Genomic DNA, 7431 nt, shown 5'->3' on the forward strand with positions numbered 1-7431 from the left:
ACCGGGAACAGGGCTTAGTCACCCTTGACGGTTTCCAGTTCTACACAACACACTCCTCTTCCCTCAGTTCCTCAATACAGTAGATCCATATACAACTGCTTCCTAGTAACCACTTTGCTAGAAAACAGCTAGGTGCAGCCTGCTTGACTGGCCCTGCTGACCCTCACACCTCACATGGGCTGTGCACAGTGACCACCTCTCAGTCAGTGTGTGACTTCCTGGAACTCATGCCTCCTTGTTTTAAACCCACCAATTAATATTCCCCACAGGAAACCTATTTGGAAAATGCCCTGGGCCTATTTGTTTGGTACACAAGTAACTACAGTTTTCCCCATCACTTTTAATGGCAAAAACTGCAATTACTCATGCACCAACCTACTAGTAAAGGCATTGGCTCTCTCTCCCTACCTATGCTCCCTGACCTCTGTGTTTGTGGCCTACAGGTGTGCTGTGGCTCCGCCCAGGGCCTGTAAGTATTAAAAACTCATAAACTGACACGTGGGCCATAACATCCAGCATCTACAAGGAACTTAAACAAACTTACAAGAAAAAAAAAATTATAAAGTGGGCAAAGGGCATAAACAGACACTTCTCAAAAGAAGACATACATGCAACCAAGAAATGTGAAAAAAAAAAAAAAGCTCAATATCACTGATTACTAGAGAAATGCAAATCAAAATCCCAATGTGATACTATCTCACACGAGTCAGAATGGTTATTACTGAAAAGTCAACAAACAACAGATGCTGGCGAGGTTGTGGAGAAAAGGGAATGCTTTTACACTGTTGGTGGGAGTGTAAATTGGTTCAACAATTGTGGAAGACAGCGTGGTGATTCCTCAAAGATCTAGAGGCAGAAATACCATTGTACCAATTTTTGGTATATACCCAAAGGAATGTAAATCATTCTGTTATAAAGATACATGCATGTGTATGCTCATTGCAGCAATATTCACAATAGCAAACACATGAAACCAACGTAAATGCCCATCAATGAGACACTGGATAAAGAAAATGTGTTACATATACATCATAGAATACTATGCATCCATAAAAAGGAATAAGATCGCATCCTTTGCCAGGACGTGGACAGAGCTGGAAGCCATTTTCCTCAGCAAACTAACTCAGGAACAGAAAACTAAATACATGTTCTCACTTATGAGTGGCAGCTGGATGATGAGAACACATGGACACGTGGAGGGGCACAACACACATTGGGGCCTATTGGAGGGTTGGGGATGGGAGGAAGGAGAACATCAAGAAGAACAGCTAATGGATGCTGGGCTTAATACGTAGGTCATGGGATGATCGGTGCAGGAAACCACCATGGCACACATTTACCTATGTAACACACCTGCACATCCTGCACATGCACTCCTGAACTTAAAAGTTAGAAGAAAACAAAACAACAAAAACAACCTCTTAAACTTTTAACATTGTGGTTGTGTCACTGAAGCTGTGTCTGCATTCCAGCCCCTGATGTCAAGGCTGTCCTAAGTGGCACAGGCACATGGAAGCCCTGCTGGTGCTCTTTGGTCCTAGCCTGTGGTGGCTGCTGAGGGCAATAGCTACCAGCTAAGTTGATAAAGAAACTCAAAGGGTTTCATTCAAAAAGTAAAATACGAGAAGATGTGAACTTTAGGAATTTTTATTCTACCACATATGACCTTGAGAAAATAATCAAATAATTTCATATATGAAATAGAAATTTTCCTGTAGGATATGTAACAAAAATTTTTATTCTCTAGAAATAAAATAACAACTATTTAAACATTTAGAAAACATTACACCATGTCAAACCACTGGTAAAGTCTATCAAAGTGTTCTAAAATTGACCTAAATTGGAAGAAGTTAATCCTGTACTATCTGTTCCTGTATGTTCCATTAATATAAAAAAGTTATTTGTACTCTTTGATGTTTAGAAAGATAATGGATGCTGCAAATTAAAGGGCACTTGATCTTATAAATAAGATTGAAAAGCTGACTACTTGAAGATGCTTGACTATTAGAATAATTTGAAATCTTCTACTTTACACTGCCCTGAAAAAAGGAGAAAATATAAAATTAAAGGTGACAAATTTCAAGATAAATTTTATTCAGTTTTAAAAAATCTTCCAGGCAAGAATATTAAACTAACAAAGTTGGATCAAATTGCTTTTAGGGGTCTTTATAAGAGATTTAATAGACTGAATAATAACTCAAATTCTCATTAAGTGGTATAAATAGCTGACATTTTATCATTTATCTTGTCTTTCTTCTTCATTTAAAAAATGTTGATAAGATTCCTGAGATTATTCTTTAGTTGCACACTAAAATTTTTATTAAAATACATTTTAAGGAAATAGAAAACTCAATTATTAATCCTAGTGTGTCAGATGTCACTCAAAGGAAGATAGTAAATCTTACAACAAAACTTTTAAAAATACGAACCAAAGTGATGTAATATAAGCTTGATTATTATACCACATATAATTAATCCAAGATATGATTAATCTGCCTATTTTAATATGAGTCACAAAAGTGAAGAACATAAAGAGTTCACTGTGTTCAGTAAGCATAGGATCTATATCGTCATCTTGGCCCACTGACAATGCAAGTAGGAATATAAGTTCCAGTTCAGTTTTCATTTGAGAACTGCTTAATTTTAGATGATATTACTTTTACCAATTGCTTTGTAGAATCTCCTAGATTCTATTTATGTTCCATTCATTTATATAATAAAATTTATTCTTTGAATAAAATAGATCACCAGAGAAAGAAAGTCTTCATATGTGAATCAATTGGCCAGAAAACTGTCAAAGAATTTTAATACATTCAAATCACCTATGTGGAAAGAACACACTTAAAACTAGCTGTAAAAATTCTAGTATAATTATATTTCTCCATATGCTGCTTTATCCCACATCCATTAGTACAGATACAAAAGCAAGATTCATTTCTAATCTGATTTTTCTGATTTGTATCCCTCTACCCAGAGCAACAAAACAGATTTCCAAGATGTAATCATGTTAAACCTTTTTCTTTCCCTTCTCCTATTAAAATATCTCTTATTCTTTATGTATTTTTTCTTTTTTGCCTTTGGAAGCTCATTCTAAATAATTTTGTTTCAAGATTTATGTTTGCCTCTTTCTTTCTTTCTCCTATATATTGAATCCAAAACATTTATTTGATATTTATTATTTGTTATATACTTTCCTGGGCCCAGGGATATCATAATGAGAAATATGGTACAGATTTCTATGTTGTTCATAGACTTAAAAATAATGAATGTACAATAATAATATAAATAAAATATAATTATAGGATTTAGAGTAAAAAGTAGGGATTCTCCTTTACCAAACTCCTCTCTAATCCCATTCCATGGACCCTTAACCACTTTTTCAAGTTTACTGTGCACCCTTTCAGACATTTTGTATGCATTCATACAAATATATGTTACCTTTTTTAAAAAAATGGAAATTTCTACCTAAGTAAAATCATGCTACTTAAATGTCTTTTAATTGTTGACATGGTGACTTAGCAGTCTCTCCATTTCAGAGCATCTAGATCTCATTTAATTACTGTATGCATTTTTACGAAGGTGTCTTAATTCACTTAATAATTCCCCTACTGATTAACATCTAAGTTGTTACTAATGTTTTACTAATATAATCAATCCTATAATGAATATCTTTATACATATGTGTAGAATATTTTTATTAAGAAAATGTATATGTAGGTATATATAGATTTTTTATGAAGCATATTCCAAAATTGGACCTCTGTGATCAAAATAATATGTACAACCCTTATTTCAATATATAATTCTGAAACACACTGCACAAATGTAATTGCTATCAATAATTGTGTTAAAATTCCTATGCTTAATTCTCACATACCATCCTCACAATAGTCATTTTAATTTTCATGAATCGGAAATATATTGCTGTGTTAATTTGTATTCTCTGATTTCTGGTAAAGTAGAATATCATTGCATATGAATATAGACTATTTTTACTCCTTTTGTGAATTACTTAAGTGTCTTTGTCCATTTTTTTGTCAAGTCATTTTCTTTTGGCTTATTGATATGCAGGCATTGTTTATGTATGATAAGTATTTAACCTTAGTGTATTTTACATGTGGCATCTATTATTTAATGTATAATTAATATGATCAAATCCTTTAAATTTCTGCTATAATAGTTGCTAAGGCTATTACAACAAAGTATCATAAACTGGGTCGCTTACATAACAGAAACATGTTGTCTCAAAGTTCTAGAGGCTGAAGTCTGAAATCAAGGTGTTGGGAGGGTAAACTCTTTCTGAGAGCTGTGAGGGAAGGATCTGTTCCAGGTCCCTCTCCTGGGCTTGTAGACGGCTGTCTTCATGTTCACATGATATTCTCTCTGTATCTTCATATTATCTTCTCTCTATACATATCTGTGTATATCTGTATCCAAATCTCCATTTTCTATACAGACACAGGTCATATTGTATTAGAGCTCATCCCAATGACCTCCTTTTAACTTCCATTACCTCTGTAAAGATCCTATCTCCAAATAAAATCATATCCCAGGGCACTGAGGGTCAGGACTTCAACATACGAATTTTGGAACACAATTTAACCTATAACATTTCACCCTCTGTATCCTCTAATTTGTGTCCTTCACATGCAAATATATTCATGTCATCCCAACATCCTTAAGAGTCTTAACCAATTCCAGCATCAACTCTAAGTCCAAAATCTCATCTAAATATCACCTAACACAGGTATGCGTGAGATTGGAGGTATGATTCATCTGGAGGAAAAATTCCTCTCTAGTTGTGAACTTGTGAAACCAAACAAGTTAGCTGCTTCCAAAATAAAATGGTGGGACAGGCATAGGATAAACATTCCCATTCCAAAAGAAAGAAATAGGAAGGAGGAAAAGGATCACAGGTTCCAAACAAGTCTGAAATCTAACAAGGCAAATTGCATTACATTTTTAAGGCTTGAAAATAATCCTCTTTTGCGTCATGCTCTGTCCTACAGGCCCACAGTAGTGGTAACCCCACTTTCCAGGCCTGCCATGTTGGCAATCCCACCCTTTCTGCTCTGAGCAGAGGGCCAATCCCTCTGAAACCAAGGAGATGACCCCATTCTCTGGAACCAAGCAGGAGATGGTCCCATACACAGGCTTGTGCACTCTGAGCCGTGGTAGCAGTGGCAGCCCTGACATGCTCTGAATCAACTTCCAGGTCATTGTTCTCTTTTCTTGAAGGACAATTCATGTTAGTGTTATTGGCCCATTTCTTTCCTGTAGAATTCTAGAAGTCTGGCAGCCTTCATTCATTTTATCCCATCTCTGTTCATCTCAGTTTACTCTACCAGCATTTCTGCTTGTATAAAATTTTCAGAAACCTATTGGCCTCCCATGCAATTCATGGGGTCCGGTCCATCAGATAAGTGGATCATTTACAGATCTTTCATGATTAACTCATCTCTATTCCTGGCTTCTGCTGAGTTAGTTGATTGGATCTGTGAGTCACATGCCTAATCTCTTCAGCAAAGGATCGTCCAACCATACCCTGGATATTCGCTATAGAATGTGTTTTCTCATTTTGTATAACATGTATAGGCTGAGAATTTTTCAAGTCTTCAAGTTTTAGTTCCTTTTTGCTTACCAATTTCTTATACAATTTCTTATTCAATTTAGCCGTCTTCTCATATTTTACTATAAACAGTAAGGAAAAACCAGGCCATACTTTCAACACTTTGCTTAGAAATGTCTACACATTCACTTTCTACAAAACACTACAACACAATTCAGCCATGTTCTTTGTTCCTTTATAATAAGGATTGTCTTTCCTCAAGTTTCTGGTAACATATTCGTTTCCATCTGAGACCTCAGCAGAAGCACCTTTAATGTTATTATCTTTACCAACAGTCTCCTCAAGACAATGAAGATTTTTTTTTTCTATAAAGTGCCTCAAAACCCTTCCAGCCTTTATCCATAATCCAAATCCAAAACCACTTCCACATTTTAGGTATTTGTTATAGGACCTACTATTTAAAATATTATTATTATTTTTGTATAGACAAATTCTTAGTATGTTTCCTAGGCTGGTCTCAAACTTCTGGTCTCAAGCAATTTTTCCATGGCCTCCCAAAGCGCTGGGGTTAAGCATGAGCGACTGGACTCAGTCTCCTCCCAGTTCTTCAGTGAAAAAACTCTACAGCTGACACACTTGCACTTCTTTTTTTGCTTATTCAGATATTCTTCTAGGGATGGCAATAAAGAAATGACCAAAGAAATTAAGTTCCTTCCCTCATGAGGCATCATTTCTATCGGGATGAGATAGACAAATAGACGAATAAAGAAATAAACATACAATATCAGCTTATGATACAGGATCTAGAGAGTAGAAGTAGGGCAAGGATGAGGGGTAGAGAGGCTGCTATGTAACACAGAGTGTTCAGGAACAACTTTCTCTGATGAAGTCACATTTCAGCATTGACTTGAATAAGGTAATAGAATATCTCATAGGATATATGGGGTAAGAAAATTTCAGACAGAGAAACTGGGTGTAAAGGCCCTAAAACAAAAGTATCGTTGACTTTGTTTAATGAATAGCAGAAAGAGCAGTGTTGGTTAGACTGCTTTTAGAGCAAGTTGTGGCATGTCTGTATTACAGCATTAATTCAAATGACGGCTTTCTCATGGGATCCACACAGAACCTCATCAGGTGCCATTCTCAGATGTAACTGATGTGCTCATGACTCTCTTCTCTTCAAGAATTTTTTTTTTAATCAATATAAACTCTGCTTTTCTATCAGTATAAACTCTCCACCTTGAATTTTATTTTACCTGATATAATTATCATTACAGATTTTATTGTGCTTGCTTATGACATATATTTTTGTATCTTGTTTTTTTTTTCAAAATGTTTATATCATTTTACTTAGATTTATTCTTTCAAGTAGGATATAGATGGATTTACATAGCATTTTTATGAAATTTTAGAGTCCTAGACTTCTTCTTTTTTAAAAAATTTGAGATAGAATCTCACGCTGTTGCCCAGGCTGGAGTGTAGAGGCATGATCACAGCTTACTGCAACCTCAACCTCCCAGGCTCACTCATGCGATCCTCCCACCTTCACCTCCTGAGTAGCTGGGACTACAGATCTGCACAACCACTTAATATTTGATATTTATTAATATAATTTTGCTACTTGGGGCTAAATGCACAATTATTTACTTATTAAAAAGTAAAAATACTAAGTTTGGTTTTTTTGATGAACACAGGCATTTAAAATTTGGAGTTTTGGGCAATAGTTAAATCTAATACATGCATCTAAATCCCATTTACATCAGCAAGTAGGTGGTTATGGTAAAATATTTTTAGCAGTTTTTTTTGAGATCTTAGGATATTCTTCAGTTAAGTAGGATTAGCAAGAAAAGATTTTTCTCCTT

This window comes from Rhinopithecus bieti, unplaced genomic scaffold (assembly GCF_001698545.2).
Source record: "Rhinopithecus bieti isolate Rb0 unplaced genomic scaffold, ASM169854v2 scaffold_8035, whole genome shotgun sequence".
Classification (NCBI taxonomy): domain Eukaryota; kingdom Metazoa; phylum Chordata; class Mammalia; order Primates; family Cercopithecidae; genus Rhinopithecus; species Rhinopithecus bieti.